Here is a 21,957-nt window from a genome sequence, read left to right as displayed (position 1 = left end):
TAATTAATCACGTTTTTCCATAAACCTCGTTGATTAGCAACGAGTTGCACAGTACGTTTAAAAATCACGTAATACGCCTAAGATAGTTAGGGTGTTACACCGACAGCTCCGTGTATTGAGTATACTGGGGGTGTACCCCTTTTTCTGGCGCTTCTCTCCCGTCCGGGTGCTGCCTTTGGAGGATCTTTTACTCCTCGAGCCCTGGGAAGGGCCTGTCAGGCTAGCAGCCGAAGCAGAGTGTGCAGGAGCTTGTCCATTCACTCCGGACGGGTTGCCAAAATGGGATGATGCTGGTGCCAAGGCTTGGCCCTGGCTATATCCGGGGGTAGCAGAGAATTGTATGCCACTTGCTTGTGGAGTTGCGGTCTGTAGTTTGTTCCAACAGCCCACGGATCCTGGTTCCAGTTTCTTTAACCATTCCTCCGCGGACCCACTTAGAGTAAGTGGGAAGCACAGACATTTGGCGTCATTGCTGACCCTCATGACCGTCATGACACGGTTGAACCGTGACAAGTGGTCGCTAGGATCAGAGTTCCCAGTATAAGCTGCCATTTCGGGCATCTTGAAGTTCTTAGGGAGCTTTGCCTCTAAGATGTGTTTAGCACAGGGCTCTCGATCCTCGCTGTCCGAGTCGGAGTCATCTCCTTTCTGTCTCCGGAAGACTCGGGCAATGTCTTTTCGAAGTATGGCGAGTTCCGCCATAATTCCTTCATTCAACGTACCCGTGGGGACCGCGGGTCTGTATCTTTTTTGGTCAAGGTGATCTCGGAGATCACCTTGGTTCCCATTGATTTGATTCCTCAGATCAACGGGAGGACACCTCTGTCCTCTTCTCCCTCTACCCCCGGGTTCTTGGTGCACGGAAACGCTTTTTCGGTCCCCTCGATCTTGAGGGCCAAGGCTCCCCTTTTGGGGCTTGCCCCTCTGCGGACCTTTCCCTTTAGGGAAATCTGAGCGGACCTTGCGCGGATCCTGCACCTTTTTCTTTCGCCCTGGGGTAGAAGTAGGGTTTTTTGTTTGATTCCCTTCAGCAGGGTATCTTATAGGGCTAGGCTCCCTAGATTTCTGCTGGTGGGAATTAGGCGAAGACGTCGCTGGCTCCTCGTCGAGACCAGCGGTCATTGCCTTGGGGTGCACGTAAATGCCAGCTGCCTCCATGGCTTTTTGCATGGCCAGCATCACTTCCTGCATTTTCTGGTTTTGCGCTTTCTGAACTTCGATCTCAGCTTTGTGATCGATAGCTTTTTGTCTGAGAAGCACCAGTTATGAGTAACTACCTTCGTCATAGGCATACTCGTCGAGGTTTCCCTCGTAGTCATCATCGGGGACTACTTCTTCTTCCTCGGACTCCTCTGCTACTCTTGAGGCTACATCTTCCTCATTCGGGTCTTGAGCGTCTTCAAGAGGACGAGGCTGACGAGTACTTCTAGTCTCCACCATGTTTGTGAAGTCAAATGTTTGTTTACAGTAGCTTTCTTCAGCTCTCAATGAAAGTACCAAAATGTTGACCGAGATTTTCGGCAACTAATAAAATATTATAAAAATTATTGAGCTGTAAGAAAGTGAGAGAAGGATTTTTACGTGGTTGGGGCGTTAATGAGCCTTAGTCCACGAGTCTTTTTTATTTATGGATGTATTTAATACAGATATTATACTTGGGAGAATTTCACCCTTATAAATACAGAGAATGTTCTTGGTGAGTATTTACTCTACTTGCTCATATGCAGCCCAAGATTCTCGATCCCATTTAATGAGCTTTGAGGGGGTATTTATAGTGTTTTTGGTGGGGTAATCCCTAGAATTGTCCTTACAAGTGTATTTGTAAGTATCCATAAAGTTGGGCATTCCCAATGAATATACCATGGGTAATGCATGGTCAAATCCCTAGGTGTTGTAGGGTTTTTATGTGGAATGTCCTTATTGCCTTTTAATTGACGTGACTCTTCACAGTGTAGTCGTCGCTAGACTTAAATGATCATTACTGTGGCGTTGCTGGTTGGAGGTTGTGCCGTCAGACTTTATTGCGTGTAGCAGTCCCAACACGCTTCCTCCCATGCGGCATTTAATGCGACTTGATTGCTCAGGAGAAATCTGACACTTCGCGGAGACGCCTTAGCGTTATATGAGCTTCCGGGAGCACCTTGAGCTCCATGTGCCTTCTTCGGGACCTACGTCCGGGACGTTACCTTATGGCATAAAAGACTTAGCAAATATTGTGAATTGCTTGATCCACGTGTCCCTGTCTGATTGGTCCACGTATATTAGGAAAAATTAGGGGCAACAACAACAATAATAATAATAATAATATAAAAATAGTAATAATATTAATAAAAACTTTATTATTAATAGTTATCTTATTATTTTTTAGCCATTAAGAAAATTCTATTTTTAAGGTATTTGGCCAACTTTGAGTACCCTAAAATACTCTGATATTTCTAAAATCAACTTATCCCAATAATCTCATCAATATTTCTAACTAAAACTATTGTGACATTTTTGGTCTCCAATCAGGTCTCCAGGGTCGCCGAACTCTAAAATATTTTTATTTCATAAATAACTCATATTATATCCACTTATTTGAAATGAATCTTCGTAATTAACAAATTACACTTATTTATCCACTTATCAGATTTTCAGAGTCGTCGAACCTGAAAATATTTTTATTCCACATGTAGCTCATATTACATTCACACATGCTATATAAATCTCCTTAATTTATAAATTACACTTATTTACTCACTAGCAAATTTAAATTTTATAATGAAATAGATTAGTAAGATCATATCCCACTAATTACTTGATTAACCCATAGTATAAATATAAACCTTAATTATTTATCATTAGGCTTATCGAGATATTACACTTAGGGCGAGCTGTTAGTATTCAGCTTTATGCGCTAGTCATAACTTTTGATTTTTCTTTCTCATCAGATAGGTTTTAAACCAAAAATTACAGTTGTTTGATCCCTTTCTCGTCAGAAAGGTTTGATCAAGGCGTTATAACGATTCGACCCCTCTCTCGTCAAAAAGGTTTGGTCAGGGGTTATAACAGTTCGACCCCTCTTTCGTCAAAAAGGTTTGGTAGATGACCTTTTTTTAAAAAAAAAGTTTTCAAAAAACTTTTTATTTTTGAAGCGATGGGTTTGCATTGTACTATGTATTTCTAGATTAATTCCGGTTGATCATACATATATGCCCCTCAAGTAATTTTAAAGGGTTTACGCTTTACAATTACGTGTTGAAAGAAATTATTATTTTATTCACAACTGTAGTTCAAAATATTACATCAGAAATGTGATTTACAATCATTAATCTCATAAGAACTTCCCCAGTTCAATTGTATATTTTATCAATCTTCTAGGAGCATCTGGTTTTGATAAAACAGGTTTTGATGTTCAGGGTCAATCCCTAACATATTCCCACAATTGTTTCAATATCCAGGGTCAATCCCTGACATATTCCGGGGTTCCAGGTGAACTAATCCTGGTTTTAGTTGTTTTTCTTTGATTGTTAGTGGTTGACGAATAGCTTTCCACGTGGTAGCTTGATATGGCAACCATAGTGGGCCGATATCTACTCACGTTGCAATTTTTTACAAAATTGCTTTACCAGATTAACTGACCCTTGTCTTCTTATGACGTGCTCCCTCTCAAGATAACTGAGGTGTCCCTTCCTCCTGCAGAGGAGGGTTATAATCCCTGGTCGCTCGAGTTAATATGTAGATCGAGCTTATCATGGGCATTATCCTGCCCCTTTACATATCGTTGAAAGTGTCCTCGTGCTATGAGACCTTCTTTATCATCCTTCAACTGACGACACTATTCCGTGGTATGTCCAATATCCCAATGATATTCACACCGTTTTGTTAGGTCCCTTTTACGCCTCAGATGTCTCATAGGTTTTGCCTCGATACAAACGACTTCCTGTACATGTGCGAGGTAGATATTTTTCCGAGTTTCATTGAGCTCGGTATATTCAGCATAAAGGGATATATATTTGTTGTGTTTCTTATCCTTGGGTAGCCTTTTGGAATCGTTTTTCCTCTTTGATCATGAGGCTTCTTATTCGAATTCTTCAACAGAATCATACCTCGGTTGTCTTCCGGGTTCCTTGACTTGATGCTTTCTGAACTTATTCTCTACCTCGTCCATTCGCAAATGGAGTAAATCCATTTGTTTTGGACCAAGTCGTTGATGAAGATCAGGTTTTCTCAAGTTCAAATGTTCTCGTAGGTCACACCGGTCATGACTACTGTCGGACCTTGCTCTTCCTCTTAAGGTCTGATTCACCTTGTTCCCCTTATAGGGATTTGCGTGAGTTCCTTTCTTATGAACTTGGAGAGAGGGTTGGCGATCTCCGTCTGATGCTCCACATATTCCAGGCTGCGCCCCCAGACTTTCCTCAGTTTTCTCAAGTTGCCTCTCCTGAGAATTCTGGGAATACCTCTGGGTTGTCTCCTTCCCCTTGGTCTGCGAGTTGCGAGGTTTGCCTCGTGAATCTCTGCTTCCAAAGTCAGGTTGATGTTGAGGAGTATTCTCCTACGTTGCCCTGGCTGCAGCTATTTGACGCTCTAGTTCGGCATTACGTCGGTTTGCTTCCTCCAATCGACGCCTAAGAAGGTGATTTTTTAACTCAACGATTGGTATGTACTTGGTTGGATCGTATGCGCCATCCTCATCATCCTGGTTAGGAAATGACCGGCTGTTGTTTATCCTCGGTCCTTCAAGCCTGAGACCCCAACACTAGGTTTCCCGGAGCTAGCAGCTTGTTCATGGGATGAATCGATAGATCCCTGAGGACTCAATGGCTCTTTTCCAGGGCGATGTTTGAGTACTTCATGAGGATTATTTTCTTCGGCGTCATCCATAACTTTTATGTCAGAATGCTTAATCTGAGCTTTTTCATAGAGGCTCTCAATGAAAGCACCAAACTGTTAATGTAGATTTCCGTTAACCAAATTGAAGCCTCATGGTAACAATTTCATACAGAAAAAATAAAAGCTATAAAAGGAAAAATATGAACACACAGGATTTTTTACGTAATTTTGCAGTTAAAATTTTTGTCCAATATTTTATTCTTTTTTAATCCATATAATTCAGCCCTAAGTCCTAGTTGAAATACTATAAAATGAACATAATGCTCTCACTCATCCACCTGATGCCTTCAACCAAATCAAATCTAGGGATCTCTGTCAGACAACTAGTAGATGAGAGAGTTCCTTCTATAGTGATTTCACCTCCTTCATTGTTCTTCACCATATTCGAAACCTTGAGTGATAAAGTGCCATGCCCACACATAGTAAGTCAAGTACTCAATCATAGTGAGTAAGACGGTGGTAACCAAACTCGAAGGAGAGAAAGAGATCCAAGCTCAAATCTTGATAATACTCTGCAACCGAAAGGAGCAAGGGTTAGAGATCTTAGCGGAAGGAGTCATTATGTTCTGTTGCAACCAATGTAAGGTTTTCTTTAAATCTTATGTGTTTATTTTTCTTGTTTTTGAGATATTCATATTTAGAATGTTATTTCAACATACTTGTTAGTAATTAAATCTAGATCCTGGTAAAATATTACCAACATCTAACTCGATACATGTACATGATGGAACAGAAGAATTCATGTACTATTACTAACTTGTATTTAGAGGATTAGCGGTTCAAGTACTATTTTATATTACTCAGTGCATGTAGAAGGGAATTTACTTTCTGTCATCTTGATTCATATGGTAAGGGAAATAGAAATACTAAAATGCATTAATTTAATGGTGTCTAATACTTTTTACGAATTAAGATTTCCTATTAAAAAGTAGTGTCTTATACTGTGTTAAATTAATCAAAGTTTGACACATTAATTAATTTTTTATTTATAAAAAAATTAAACTTCTAATAAAGTCAACAAAAATAATTAACATATTTAATATAAATTAAATTAATTGATCTGTCAAGCCTTAATAAATTTAACTGAGGCACTAATTTTTAGTATGAGATCTTGATTCCTACCAGCAATAAATCTATACGTGTTACTGAAGGGCAGTGAGGAGGATAGTTAGAAACAATGACTAAGCTATGTGAGGGTGCCAATTTGAAATTTCCAACATCTGTATTTGTCTTTTACGTAGCTCCAAAAACATTAATTTGGCCCCCCAAACTAGCTCATCAGAAGTTTTTTGTCGAGCTCAATAAAAACATTAAATTAAAAAAATTACTCTTGGAAACTTGCTTATAAGAAGTTTTTGGTCGACCTCAATAATTTACGTCGGCTACAGGATAATTATTACTAAATTTTATTAAACTATAAGATATGAATACTCCAACCTTTTGCGTAAAGGACTTGAAACCAAAGACAACTAGTTAACCATGGATGTGACTATGCTTACAATAAGGGGTGAGAAAGAACACGTACGATTTATTTAAGATTAGAATTGTCTTCTTATATACTTTCTTTTACTTGTTTTACGTAACAAATAATGTGCATCTATGTATTATTTCGCTGTCATCGCATATGTGGTGCTAACAAAGATATAAACACTATTCATAACGTGGGCTAATAATGTAGATATTAGTGTTATGTAAAAATTTGACAGCTACTCCTCATATGTTACTAACTAATTAGTTTATTTACACACATATATATATTCTGAAAATACAAACTAATTAGTTTTGATCATACCACAAAAAAACTAATAGATAGTCGTGATTGTGATTGTGATTAATTTATTGTAACATAAAAGAAAATGTTGTGTAACCCACTATAATTTAATGTCAAGTCTACGTGGTTTTAAGTGATTAATTTTTATATATATCTATAACTATATAAAAATAGAATGTAGTTTGGACTTCCTACATTAAATTACAAAAATATTCTTATTATTTGGGCTTCCTACATTAAATTACAAAAATATTCTTATTTTTTTTGTTAATTACTATTAAATCCTCACATTATTTAATCACAAGAAAAAAATTATAATTTAGAGAACTCCACTTTTTATATACAATGCATACAAATACATATTTTTATTTCTTTTTACTAATAGTTTTTTCATATGATTTGTTTATATATAAAAAGACTACAAAAATAAAAAGTGTGAATAATTTTTGGGCTTTACATATTAAATTATTTATTTAACCTTTGTCTTTTTTTTTATTAAAATTATACATATTTTAATATAAATTACATTACTTTAATAACCACTATACTTTTCTAAGTGAAAAATTTTGTAAGTGATATTTTTTGTTTTTAATTATTTTTTGTGGATAACTATATATTAGTTAATAATAACACAACAAATCAATATAAATAATCATATTTGTATATGTATATATTATAGTTTATATCTATGTATATATTATAGTTTATATTTATAAACATTACCATAAATAATTATATATTAGTGAATAATTACATAATAAATTAATATAAATTATAATCATATTTATGTTGATGAAACAATATGCATATATCATAATTTATCTATAAAAATATTACCATTAAAAAATAAAAATTATTAAAATATTCTTTTAATTACTCTCTATGAATAATTTATAATCTATAACTATATAAAAAATATTAATAGTTCTTAGGCTTTTACATCTTAAATTACTTAACTCTTATCTTTTTTCTTCCATTAATTTTTTTTATAATTTAATATAAATTAAATTATTTTGATAACTATTAAAAATTTTGTGAGTGATATTTTTAATTTTCAATTATATATTAGCTAATAATCATACAACAAATAAATATAAATAATCATAGTTATGAAACAGTATGCATACATTATAGTTTATCTATAAACATTATAATTAACAACAAAAATTATTAAAATACTCTAATCCCTTATATAAATATAATAATATATTGTTTTAATCACTCTTTATAAATAATTATATATTAGATAATAATCAAATAACAAATTATTTTAATAATTATATTTATATTGATGAATAGAAACAATTTGCAAGCATAAATATTATAATTTAAGTATAAACTTGATCAACAATTAAAGAAAATTAGTAAAATAATTTAATTTTTTTTTGTATTAATTATTATAATAATATAATTATTTATCATATATAACTTAATATACAGGATAATTATATATAATATAAATAATAAAAATATTATTTTTGATATATATTTTGTTTTAATTTTATAAGTAAAATATAATTTTTTTTTTTTTTTTGTTATTTTACTAGTATATATAAAAAGTAAAACAAAAGGAAAAAAAAAAATCTGTCCAGTTTGAAAAATAAAAAAAGGGAAGCCTACTGTTACAAATTTGATAAAATTTTATAAGATAATTGAATGAAAATTGAACGTAGTCATGTAAATTAGAAAAGGCTATTTTTTCCCCTCAACTATGATATATATGTATTATTCTGGATCTGAATTTTTAAGTCTGTTACAAATAGTCCATGAATTACAGTATTATAAATTGATCTTTCTATTAAGTTTTGTCACATGCAACAAACATACTAATGACATAGTTGCTTAGCCAATTAGCATATCAACGCGCGTCACGTGTATAATTTAATATTAAGAAAATAAAATTAATATGTATTTTTAAATATTATTAAACTAAAATTCAAGTAATGATTAAGAAAATTACGTAAACTAAATTAAAAAATTTATTTTTTTAAATTGATTATACACCTGACGTTGACATGATACTGACGTGACAACTGACTAAACAACCATGTCATCATTTTACTTGTCGCGTATAATAAAACTTGACAGAATGACAAATTTACAACACTGAAAATAGTTCAGTAACCATTTGAATGGGTTGAAAAGTTCAAGACATAATAATATACATAGATCATAATTCAGAAATAAAAATCCTAAATGGCCTTTAAAAATCATAACGACTAAGAAGAACACTAAAAGCTAAAAAACCATTTAAACAATTTTTTGTTTGTTAATTTAATGAAAAAAAAAAAGAAAGTACTTTTAGAAAATATAATTTATTAAATTATTTTTATTTTTTATTATTTAAAAGGAAAATAAAATTTCAAAACTAATACATTAATTGCCTTAATTTATTTAAACAATTTTTTCACTACTACAAAAGAGTTTTTTGAGATAGTTTTTTGGCCCTTTAGCAGTACTTTCGAAGAAATTCACAACCATTGGTGTTGCAAGTGTAGCTAAAGGGTACTGAAGTAATCGTAGCCATAAGGAACCCTATAGCTAGGACTGAACATTTTGACCGAGTTTGACCCAAACCCGTCCAACCAGCCTGGACCCGACCTGGTGAACCCGTCAAATTAAAAAACACTCATCCTATTCAGGCGGGGCGGGTTCAACCCAGTACAATGTTGAGCAGGTGAGCAGGTTGGTTCTTTATGGTCACTGGGTTAATTTCGGGTTGAACCTGAACCCGCCCACCAACCCGGTCACTTTTTATTTTATTTTTTATTTTTATTACATATATATTAAAAATATATAAAAAAAACCCTAAAATCCAATTACTTTAATTTGTATTACATAGATAATATATTTAAAATAACAATATATAATATATTATATAAAATCTGCAACTTGACATTTATATTTTAGATTTGAAATTAATGTATTTTTTATTTTTTTTAATCTAACGAATATAAATTGTGGTGTTATAAGTTTATAACGTATATGTTTAATTTAATATATAGAAAAACTACATAAATTTCATTTTTTTAAAAAAAAAATATATATTAACGAGTTAAGGGGTCAACAGCCAACCTGATCAACCCGAACCTCCAGACTTGCGAACCCGCAAACCCGCGAGCCCAAAACCTGCACACCCGAACCATTTCACGAGTCGGGTGTGGATACAATTTTTTGAACCTAAAACCCGCAAATCCAAAACTCGGTCAACCCGCCCGATATCCATCCCTACCTATGGAAGCAGTTATTATGGTAGCGATTATTATGTAATAACTGCTGCCATAGGGGTACGTTTTATTTTTTTCATATATATATATATATTTATTTTTATTAATATATTTAAATTAAGTATAAATTCTATATAAATAGAGTAAGTAAAAATTAAATTGACAAATTAAATAAATACATGTACTGATTTACATTACTCTAAGTAAATATATTACAGTAATACTTTAAAATTACTTCAAGTGTTTAAAAGTTATCTAAACATGAAATAAAAAATATTCTTGTATAAGTAGGTTAAAGAATTTATCAACAGGACTACTCAACCAGCAGATATTTAATGTTATAAACAGTTAGTATCACTTCTCATGACGAATTTGAAGTTAATTAGGTTAAAGAAAGAATATCTCGTACAAAAGAGTATGTCTTGACTTCCATTAAAGTCACGCAATGGTACTTGTTGCATACCACACTGATTAATGCTTCTGAATATAGATTTTTAGAGAAAAATTAAATAATTGCCTAAATGAGAAATTTAATAACATCTATAGACAAATTAAGAGTATTGAGCTACACAAGAATTATAAGATAGAAATATCAATAGTGTTTTATGTTTTCTACCCAAATTTAATTAATAATGTGTAAGTGATGTTTCTAGGACTTGTCCAATGACATGAGTTATAAAGTGGTGTTTGGTGATATGATTTATGATTTATTAACATGACATGATTTATTTCAGTACTCCTTAACTTTAAAGATGGAATACGTGATTTTTCATATATGACAATTGCAGTTTATGATTATAGTTATTTTCAAACATAATCCTAATTGTATTTTGCATATACATGGGTTCTTTAAACTAAATTAAACTAGTTAATTTTCAATAATGCAAAACTCTATAAATGCTTGGAATCCTACATGAAATTGCACGGTATCTTCTCCCTCTCATGCATCTGTGATTTATCCATAATGTAAATTAACAAAAAAAAAAAAAAATCCTTACAAGTATGTTTAAGAGAAACATGAATCAAGCAATTTTATCTTAATTCTATCGATATTTTCGTAGCATTATAGCTATAATTGAACGTTTTGAAAAATTAAAACTACTAATAACAACAAAAAATAATCCAAGAAAAGATCAAACAATCACAAAAGTATTTAACAATACAAAAATTTTGCACCTATCCAATCACAATACATGTATTCGCAGAACCTATTTCATTACGGATGAATATTTAAGATATTCAAACTCCACTAGCATTCATATTAATTCTATGTTTATCGTAGGACAACATATCGCAGAACATACTTCACTATAAATGAATATTTAAGATATTCAAACTCTTCTAAGTATTCATTACAATAATTATTAATGAATAACAAAATTTAGTTAATGTGTACCTCTAACAAGCTAGAAACCGATCAACAATAAATATGTCTGATCCTTACAAATTAACCTCAAAACCTACAATATAATTATATAACATTATAAAAAATGTCAAAATATAAAAAAGAAATACTACAAAATTAGAAATTAAATTACTTAGTTACTAGTTATTAAAAAATTACTAACAAAGTAATCTATCATAATTTATATCATCAAATATATTTATATTCAGGTGCACTCTTAATTAGTATTACTAATGAGTCGGTAGTTGTTGGGTTTTGTGCCCTAAATAAAATTCATTTCAATATAATCAAATTTACTAATTAATAAAGATCAAAAATCACATTTTATGTTGCATGGTTCACATGATTTATTTCATGATTATGCTTAATGTATAAATTCTATTAAGTTCGGTTCCTCGCTTTATAATGGAAATGTAATTGACATGTATAGATTGCAAACTGATTGTGTATAGATTCTTGGCCCTTGTTTGGGTGCTTATAGGTTGTAAAATTTTGTTTGTGGAATACAATCCATTGATTTATTACCGTGGGCTCAAATTTTGTTAACGAAAATCTGCGTTAACAGTTTGGTGCTTTCATTGAGAGCCTCTGTGAAAAAGTTCAGAAAAAAAAAACCCTCCCTTCTCCTAAAGAAAAACTTTCTCCTTCATGGCTGAAAATCAAGAAAATATTAACACCCCACATGAGGAAACTAACCATCGTTTTGGAAAAGAGCACATGGGCTCTAGAAGATCTACCAATCCGCAGTCCAAAAGGACCACCCGTTCATGGATGGCTCAACCTGAGGGTGGCCCCAGTGCTCGGAGTCCCCGGAGAGCTCAACCTGACTTTAGTCCTAGTACGCGGACAGCACGCTTGAGGAGAACTCAGCGTGGGAATGGTTAGAACCCTAGGGCGAGGGATGAAGAGCTCAATCGTGGAGGTGCCCAATCTCTGGGAGAAAGAACTTATGAAACGGAAAGCCGCCGCCTGAGACGCCGTTTGGAAAAGGTGCAACGTCGAAATGCTGAGTTAGAACGTGAGGCAGTCTCGGTCAGGGCGGCGCAGGGGACGAACGCTCAAAATCAACCTGAACCTGGAGTGAGAAGACCACGAGGCAGACCTCGTGGCTCACGAACCAGGAGACAGGAAAAGGCCCGAGAAAAATGACCTGGGAAAATGAGACACCCCCTGAGAATCAGGATAAATAGCCAGAAGGGAGACAACTGGAAATTGATGAACGAGAAATCCCTCATGAAAATGAGGAGGATCTTGGGACTCAATCGGGAGAACGGGGATTGCCTGCTAGAAATCACTAACGTTCTTCCCAAACTCATAGAGTGAGGACTTGTACGTACCCTGATGGGGGAAATACAATAAACCACTCTCGGGAGGAAAGAACAGAGCGTGAAGAAGCAAGTGTGAGTTCAAGGCGATCCAGAACCCATAGTCGATCAACTTGAAGAGGAGAAAGTACTCAACGAGCTAATGATCGAGAAACTATAGGATCCACTAAATCCGCGAGCCACTCAAAGACAAAGTCTATGAGTAGGACGCGGTCTATAAGTAAGACAAGATCTATCAATAATTACTCCCAACCAAATCTACGAGAGCACTTGAATCAGAAGAAACCTGACCTTCACCAACAGCTTGGTCCAAAGCAAGAGGATCTAATTCAATTGTGAATAAACAAGCTGGAGGACAAGTTCAGGAGATATCAAGTGGGGGAATTAGGGAAATTATCAGGATACGACTCTGATGAGGAGCTTGAGCCGTATCACCCAGATATTATGAATACCCCTTTTCCTTCGAGATTCAAAAACCCGCATGTCTCGTCATATGACGGAACCACTGATCTGGTCTCGCATTTGAATAACTTTAACACGATAATGCGAGCGAGTAATGTGATGAACAATTTACGCTGTATTTTGTTCTCCACCTCGCTTGTTGGGGCAACGAGTAGCTAGTTTAACAAGTTTACTCATCATTCAATAACTTCCTGGGAGCAGCTGTCCAGGAATTTCAAAAAGCAATTTTAGGCTCCTAAGGATAGGCGACTCGAAGCGGCCTCGCTAACCAATATAAAACAACAGCCTGGCGAAACACTTAAGGCGTATTTAAGTCATTTTAGCACAGCTTCCGCTAGGGTTAGAAATTTGGATGACAGCACGCAGCTTACAGCCCTTCAGGCGGGGATCTCCACTGATCCATTAACCGCAGGGGGCGAGTTGTGGGATGATTTACAAGGACATCCGGTAAGAAGCATCATTGAGTTCAACAAGAGGGCTCAGGTGTTTGTCTGGAAGAAAGAAGTCCGAAAGGAAATGAACTTGTTGAAAACAAGCTCGGGAGGTAAACCCAGTAATGATTCAACAGGAACTGCTTCCACGAGAATTGATAACTCAGGGGCTTCTGGTCCAAAAAGAAATGACGAAATTAAGGAACCGTCGAAGGATAGAAAGAAACAAAAGAAGCATGACAAATACGTGCCCGTGTATATTATTTATACCGAGCTTAATGAAACTCAGGAGAATATTTACCTCGCACATGAGCAGAAGGTAGCCTTCGAAAAACCCGAGCCTATGAGGAATTCAAGGAGCAAAAGAGATCCTAACAAATATTGTAAATTCCATAAGGATATTGGGCATACAACTGACGAATGTTGTCAACTGAAAGACGAGATAGAAAGTCTCACCGCCCGAAGCCTTTTTAAGTAGTACGTGAAAAGACAGGGCCAGGGATACAACCAGCCCAGTATTCCCAATAACCCAAATAATCAGGGGTTACAACCTATTCCTGTGGAAGGAGAGGACATCCTGGTTATTTCGGGAGGGCCACATATCGTAGGGGAAAGCAATAACATCCAGAAAAGATATGTGAAGGAAATAAAGAACGAGCAGTCGGTCTTTGCCCCAAAACCTTCCAAGAAGGTGAAAACCGAGCAACCTCCCATTACATTCACGAAGGAAGATGAGAAAAACGTGAGATATCCTCATGTCGATCCATTGGTGATAACCATTTAGCTCACCAATAAAATGATCAAGAGAGTGTTAATAGACAACGGGAGCTCGATAAATATTCTTTATAAGGAGACCCTAAAGAAAATGCTGGGGCAAGGAGGCCCCTGGATTCCGAGAGGCAAGGGGCACTAAAACAAGAGGTTGACAGGTTTTTAGCCAACGACTTTATATGCGAGGTGTTTAATCCCTCGTGGATAGCCAATCCTGTTCTCATCCCGAAGAATAATGGAACTTGGAGAACTTGTATTGACTTCTTCGATCTCAATAAGGCGTGCCCAAAAGACTGTTTTCCACTTCCCAGGATCGACCAGTTAGTGGATACAATTGCTGGGCACGAGCTTATGTCATTTATGTATGCATATTCAGGATATAACCAGATAAAAATGTATGTCCCAGATCAAGAACATACAAGCTTCGTAACCAACATGGGACTCTATTGTTTTAAAGTCATGCCGTTCAGACTGAAGAATGTTGGGGCAACGTATCAGCGACTAGTAAACGAAATGTTCGCAAACCAAATAGGACGAAACATGGAGGTTTACGTCGATGATATGTTGGTGAAATTTATAAAGAGTAAGGATCATACCTCAGACCTCGCGAAATGCTTTAAAATGTTAAAAAAGTATCACATGAAGTTAAACCCGAAAAAATGTTCCTTTGGAGTCTCCTCGGGAAAGTTTTTGGGATTCATAATTAACGCGAGGGGTATTGAGGCAAATCTTGAAAAAATCAAGGCATTAATAGACATGCCATCACCGACAAAGCCTAAGGAAGTATAGGCCTTGACAGGAAGAATGGAGGCACTTAACAACATTTCGAAGTCAACTGATAAGTGTGTGCCGTTCTTCAACATATTGCGAGGCAACAAAAAGTTCGAGTGGATAAAAGAGTGCGAAGAGGCCTTTCAGAACATAAAAAGGCATCTCGCAACGCCTCCCATTTTAGCGAAACCAATAATGGGAGAGACGTTGTTTCTCTATTTAGCCATCTCGGAAGATGCAATTAGTGTAGCTATAGTGCGAGAAGAGGACAAGCACCAGCAACCTATTTACTACGTAAGTAAAAGGTTATTAGGGGCAGATTCTAGATTTCCCCCTCTAGAAAAACTTGTGCCTAGTCCATGCGTCTCGTAAGCTACGGCCATACTTTTAGGCTCACCCCCATAAAAGTGTTAACCAATCAGTCCTTGAGACAAGTTTTATCAAAACCAGATGCTTCTGGAAGATTGATAAAGTGGTCAATTAAACTGGGGCAGTTCAACATAACATATCATTCTCGAACATCTATCAAGGGCCAAGCTTTGGCTGACTTCTTGATAGAAGGTATAACTCTAGAAGAAATTCCACCTGATCAGTGAGACGCGGAAACCTGGAAGTTATATGTGGATGGCGCATCCAACGAACAGGGTTTGGGTGCCGGGGTAATATAAATATTGCCAGAAGGCTTTAAGTTTCACTATGCTCTGAGATTCCAATTTGATGCATCTAATAACGAGGCTGAATATGAGGCCTTGATTGTCGGCTTAAAGATAGCAGAGGCACTGAAAGTTAAAAATCTCATTTGTCATAGTGATTCGCAGCTGATATTGAACCAGGTCCTTGGGGAATACCACGCCAGAGGCTTAAAATGGCGAGGTATTTAGAGAAAGTTCAGAAGAACTTGGAAAGATTCGATTACTTTAAAATCGTACAAATTCTGAGAGAACAAAACTCCAATGCAGATGCCTTAGCAAAACTGGCCTCGCAGAATGACCGGATGAACTCAATCTAGTTTCGGTAGAGATTCTGAGCGAGCCTAGTATCTGTGAAACCGAAGACATCAAGATGATAGATAGCTCTCCTACGTGGATGACACCTATTATCAAATATTAACTCGACGGGCAACTTCCAAATGACAAAAACGAGACGCGAAAACTATTGTATACAGTGCCTCGCTACACAATGATCGAAGGCAAACTATATAGAAGAGGGTATTCAATGCCCCTACTTTGGTGTGTATGCAGAAGCAAACAAAATCATTAGAGAAATTCATGAAGGCTTCTGTGGGGATCATGCGGGTTGGCAAAGTCAGTCTAAAAAATCATTAGATAAGGATATTACTTGCCAACAATCAACAAGGACACATATGAGTTTGTCAAGAAATGTGATAAGTGTCAAAGGTTTTCACATATACCTCACATATCGCCAACAGAACTTAGAATGATGACCTCGCCCTACCCATTTTCTATATGGAGGATCGACCTAATTGGGGCATTACCCACTAGACGAGGTGGAGCTAAGTATGTGGTAGTAGCAGTCGAATTCTTCACTAAATGGACGGAGGCCGAGCCCCTCGTCTCCATAACCTGGAAGAAGGTCCTTGACTTTGTCGTCAAGAACATTATTTATAGGTTTGGCATTCCCATGAAGATGGTATCCGATAATGGAACCTAATTTGATGGCGACTTGTTCACTGAATTCTGCGAGAGGAATAAAATTATCAAAAGCTTCTTGTCAGTTTCTAGACCTCAGGAAAATGGACAAGTAAAAGTCGTCAATAAAACCCTAAAGGATACTATAAAGAAGAAGCTAGATGTTGCCAAAGGAAGATGGGTTGACGAGCTACCTCAGGTACTCTGGGCCCACAGATTGACCGAGAAAACAGCCACGGGACACACTCCTTTCTCGCTAGCATTTGGCTCGGAAGCAATGCTGCCTGTTGAAGTGAACATCTCGACTCACAAAAGAGAGTTTTATATTCAAGAAGAAAACTAGGAACATTTAAATTTGTCCTTAGATCTACTTGAAGAAAAATGAACTAAGTCGCAAATCACCAACGCAGCATACCAGCACCGAGTTACAAGATACTTCAACAATAAAGTCAAGAAAAGACTATTCAATATTAGAGACTTGGTGTTAAGACGAGTCTTTACAAATATGAGAGATGCATTAGCTGGGGTGTTCAACCCGAACTGGGAGGGTCCATATGTCATCGAAGCAGTAGTTAGAGTCAAAGTCTATAAATTGGCTCGACTTGATGGCTCGCTAATAAAGAACTACTGGAACCTAGAACATATGTGACCCTATTATCAATAAATAAATGATGTAACTTGCATTACTGAGGTAAAGTTTAAACTTCAGTTATGAGTAAAGAGAATCATTTATATTAAGTAATTACAAAGTTTCGTTCTTTAAAAATTACTTAAGGGGCATTTATGTATGATTAACCGGAATTCATCTGGAAATACATTGTATAATGCAAACCCGTCATTTCAAAAAAAATTTGAAATTCAAAGGTTCTTAGCTAAACCTCTTTAACGAAAGTGGAGTCGAACCGTTATAACTCTCTCACCAAATCTTTTTGACGAGAGAGGGGTCGAATCGTTATAACACCTTGATCAAACCTTTTTGATGAAGAAGGGATCAAACAGCTATAATTTTTTATTTTATAACCTATCTGATGGGAAAAGAAAAATCGAAAGTTATAACTCGCGTATAAAACTGAATACTAACGGTTCTCGCGAGCTAGGAAAGTACAAAACGAGGCATCGCGATGTCTGGATAAAAGTACTTAAACCTAGAAAATGGATAGATAATATAACTATATTCATACGAGCAAATTAAAAATATACAAAGTGATAAAATCCTTAAAGTATATTTAAGTTTGCTTAAGGCAGATTATAACTGCAATTGCGAGGCAGAATTGACAACTGCTCAAAAATCAAAAAGTTTGGTAGATTACTAACTACTTATACAAAAAGATTACGAGCAATGGAGAAACCCAAAAATACTGTATATTTGATCAAAATATAGTTGTTTACATTGTGAATAAAAACACAAGTAAACACAATTGTATTAAGTTCGAATGAAAACAGTACAAGGCATTTAGGATGAGAAAAACCTAAGACTGGTTACAAACTTGTCTTTACAAAAATGTCACTAGGGGCAAACCATTAAGTCATTCTCCTAAATAAAAGATGAGAGGGGAAGCCGATGAAATCGAGAAAGACCGTCTGCACATATATAGCTTGAAAAAGACCGTCTACACGTAGCTCGGGGAAAGACCGACTACACATAGCTTGAGAAAGACCGGCTACACGTAGAGAGCCTTGATCTCTGCACAGATCTCATTCCCCTCATCACCAAATAATCTCATTTCCTGAAGCTGAGATCTTTTTCCCAAGCCTCAGGAAATTCCTCAGTACTAGAAAGAGTTTGGCGCAAAAGTCTTCTAGCGTAGGTTTGTTTCTTGGGTTGGTTGGATTCTCTGATAGAAACCACGCCAACTTCCTTCCCAGATTCATCTGCATCCATGCCAACCTTCCTCTGGAATTCTTTATCAGCCTGAGGTGGACCTTTTAAATCGCCCACAAGATCTATGCAGATCCTTTGTGGGGATCGCCCATGGCAGGCTATAGGGTTCCCATAGTTTGGATTGGTCGGAAGCTCCTCAGCCTTGGAATCCATCGTTTCCGGCTCCGATTGAGGCTTGAAGTCTGTAGGAACAAATGGAAACTGATTGGTGCATCTGGGTATTATGAATTTGGAAGGATGAACTTCTAAACTCAGAATGGACATTTTGGTAGAAAAGAAATGAACCATTCTGAAAATGGATCTCACTAAAGAGCCAGAGGTTTGTGAAATATGATAAGCTTGAGCCGCCCTTTTATACACGAAGTCCAGTGACAAGAAAGCCAAAGATTGAAAAATCTAACAGTTGGGAGTTGTGCAAAATATGAAGAGACGATTCATAATGACTCTCGAAACCGTACAACCGCCAAATTAAAGGATGAGTTTTTCCCAGAAAAGATCTTGACAAAAATGCCCTCTGTAATTATTAAAAAGCTCTTTTTACTAAAAAGGAACTTTTTAAGGGGTAATTGTTATACCCGAAATTCGGCTGGAGGACACGTGTCAAGATAATGTGAATCGGTCCAATAGCTTTTTATGGAATAACTCATTAATTACATAAGAGTTTAAATATATTGTAACCCGCTGACTGTAAAGCCTTAGGCGAGAAATCAATGTACAAATTGGCACTTAGTGTATTAACGAGAAACCATACATCGCTAAATGCAAATAGCGAAGCACCGGAGAAAGTGACACATATCAACTATAAAAGTCCTTAGCTTGCAATAAGCAAACTAAGTGAAAAAGACGAATCGGCTAAAAGAACAAATAAGTGAGGTAACCATCTCGCTATGAGAAGACTTCCTATAGCTTCATCCAGCTAACAGGAGCGAGGCTTACAACCCTGGCGAGTCAAAAGAATTCTCTGTAAATAACTGCGACCGACACAAGACATACATCGTCGACCTCGGAAGGAAGAATGGCCCCAGCTCGCTATCGGGATCACTATAATCAAGTTTCTGTCAAGACATCTCTAGATACAAAAATTAAAGACGTATTTAATACACGATATTTTTGAACCAGTAAAAGCGGGAAAATCACAGTTATATGATTTTCAAATCATAAACCGCATTTACACTACATAATATGTAATTAAATCCCATGATTTTAGGGATGATTGCTAAAAAATTATTTCGGTCAACTTTGTAATTAACTATCCACTATGTAATTATAAATAGTGGCAGATAAGCTCAAAAAAGGGACAAAAAAACTTATACAAGAGAGACCCTAAAAAAAAGAACACAATCAGAAATCTGAATAAGATTGACTCGTGGACTATGCAGAATTTTAACTGCAAAACCACGTAAAAAATCCTGTGTTCAGATATTATTTTTTCTATAGCTTTTATTTTTTCTGTGTGGAATTATTACCGTGAGGCTCAAATTTGGTTAACGAAAATCTCCGTTAACACCTTTATATTGGTACAACTAATATATTATTTCAAAATTCATTTTAGAATTAAACAAAATTATAAAAATAAAATGTTTAAAAAAATTAAAAATTATTATGAATTTTGAAATAAATTTTTATAAGTTTTAAATAATAATATTAGATGTGCTAATATAAATGTGTTACGTGTACAAGAGTATACACATATATAAGCCGTCTATGTTGGTATTTAACTGTGAAAAATAGATGACACCTTAAATTTGTTAGCAATTTTGTAGCTTAGGGGGTTTTACCACAAAAACTTTAACTTGAAGGGTGTAGTGGAATAATAGATGAGAGGGTTTAGTCGCAACAAACTTTAATAAAATATATATTTTTCGATTATTTTATAGAGATTCGTTTCTTTTATTGATGACTTTGATTCTGTAAATGTGTTACCAATCTTTTTGACTATCCTAATAAGTTATCAAAAACTTCATGCATGCATGCAAGGAAAGATTACACATCAAATCTTTCTAATAGCTACTTGAATAACATTACAAACCATAAAATAACTCATTGAAAAACCAGATCAAAGCATGCATGAGGAATCTATGTAAAACTCTTAAAGATTTTTACCTTTTAAGCTTGAGATTTCAGGTATACTTTTCTAGAACTCTCTGAGATCCTAACCAAGATTGCTATATCACATCAAAACCGACCTCCAACACCCAAGAACAGAATTACAAGGTTAGGGTAAAGATTATACAGCTTTAAAAATGGTAGATTAATCAAGCAGCATAGCTTTTTACCTATTTGTTTCTCAAAACTCCAAAAGCTTCTCCAAGATTGAAGATTCCTTTGAAACGATACACAAGATCTAATCATTCAAAAGGACATGCATGAGTTAGAGCTCATCAACGCATAGACATGAACACGCATTTCGGGTTTAGAAGAAAAAGAAAAGAGAAGAGTTTGTTTTACTTACTTGAAAGACCTTTAGTTACTAATCTTCCGCTTAGCTTTGGTTCTTTGTAGATGAAGATCAAAGGGAAGTATTTAGTGTGGAGTTGTGAGCTTTTTCTTTAGTTAAAATGGAAAAACGCAAAGAGAAAGAGAGAGGATGAAAAGCTCGGCTATGTAGGAGAGAAGAGAGAGAGAGAGATGAGATGATATAATTTTTAGGGTTTATGTGTTTGGAGAGAAGAGGGAGACCTTTGGGATTCTCTACTATACATATATAAATATATATGATTAAGAAATCACGATTAGAAAAAAAAAAAAAACAAATGAAAAGCATCCTATGACCCCTATCCTAGGCTTCCATGCTACATTCGACAAGGAAGAGAAATGGCCATTTTATCCTTCCTTGATTCTCCACTTAATTACAAGTTATGCTTGAGTCATTTTTGGTATTTTGCTTTTATGGAATTTTCTCTACACAATCCTATAGTTCTTGATGAAATAATTCATCAATCACCAAATATTTATTTGGGGTATAAAAATTAAACTTTTGTTACACTACAATAATTTTTACATAATCCTAAAATCATTTTTATTTGTATTAAGTGAACACTCTAGCTCAAGGTGTGCATTTAATCATAAAATACCCTAAAAAATTCTTTTCATAATTTTCCTTAGGCTTGATCAATATTTCCCAACCTTAAAATAATTTATTTTTCTTGCCATAGAAATATTTTTCCCTAAACCTCGTTCTGAGATTTTACCCATGAAGGCTCTTTTGTGTCCACGACAAAACTTTTTAATTCTAATCATATAACCCATATAGCTACAAGAAGACATAATGTTTTACTAAAATACAATATATTATTTCATTTAATATTTCTTTTCTTAGGATACCTTCTCAAGCTCATATCTAGACATGCTAAGGCATGGAGCGTCACAATTTACATAGCAATCAAAA

General features: G+C 35.3%; 1 long non-coding RNA gene across 3 annotated transcripts; it reads right to left on the bottom strand.

The window, feature by feature from the left end:
* Positions 1-5,012: 5,012 nt before the first annotated feature.
* LOC115714859 (uncharacterized) lies at positions 5,013-21,313 on the bottom strand. 3 transcript variants are annotated; one of them, XR_009687370.1, is made up of 5 exons: positions 21,022-21,313; positions 20,846-20,913; positions 20,673-20,755; positions 11,270-11,333; positions 5,013-5,387 (listed from the first exon to the last, which is right to left on the bottom strand). It is a non-coding gene; the product is annotated as an uncharacterized LOC115714859 (long non-coding RNA). The 3 variants fall into 3 exon arrangements; XR_009687371.1 differs by lacking the exon at positions 11,270-11,333 and having other exon boundaries at positions 21,022-21,312; XR_004011135.2 differs by lacking the exons at positions 5,013-5,387; positions 11,270-11,333 and adding an exon at positions 10,041-10,353.
* Between the last annotated feature and the right edge of the window lie 644 nt (positions 21,314-21,957).

Source organism: Cannabis sativa, chromosome 4, assembly GCF_029168945.1.
Source record: "Cannabis sativa cultivar Pink pepper isolate KNU-18-1 chromosome 4, ASM2916894v1, whole genome shotgun sequence".
In the NCBI taxonomy this organism is placed as follows: Eukaryota; Viridiplantae; Streptophyta; class Magnoliopsida; order Rosales; family Cannabaceae; genus Cannabis; species Cannabis sativa.
This window is presented reverse-complemented; position numbering and strand designations above follow the sequence as displayed.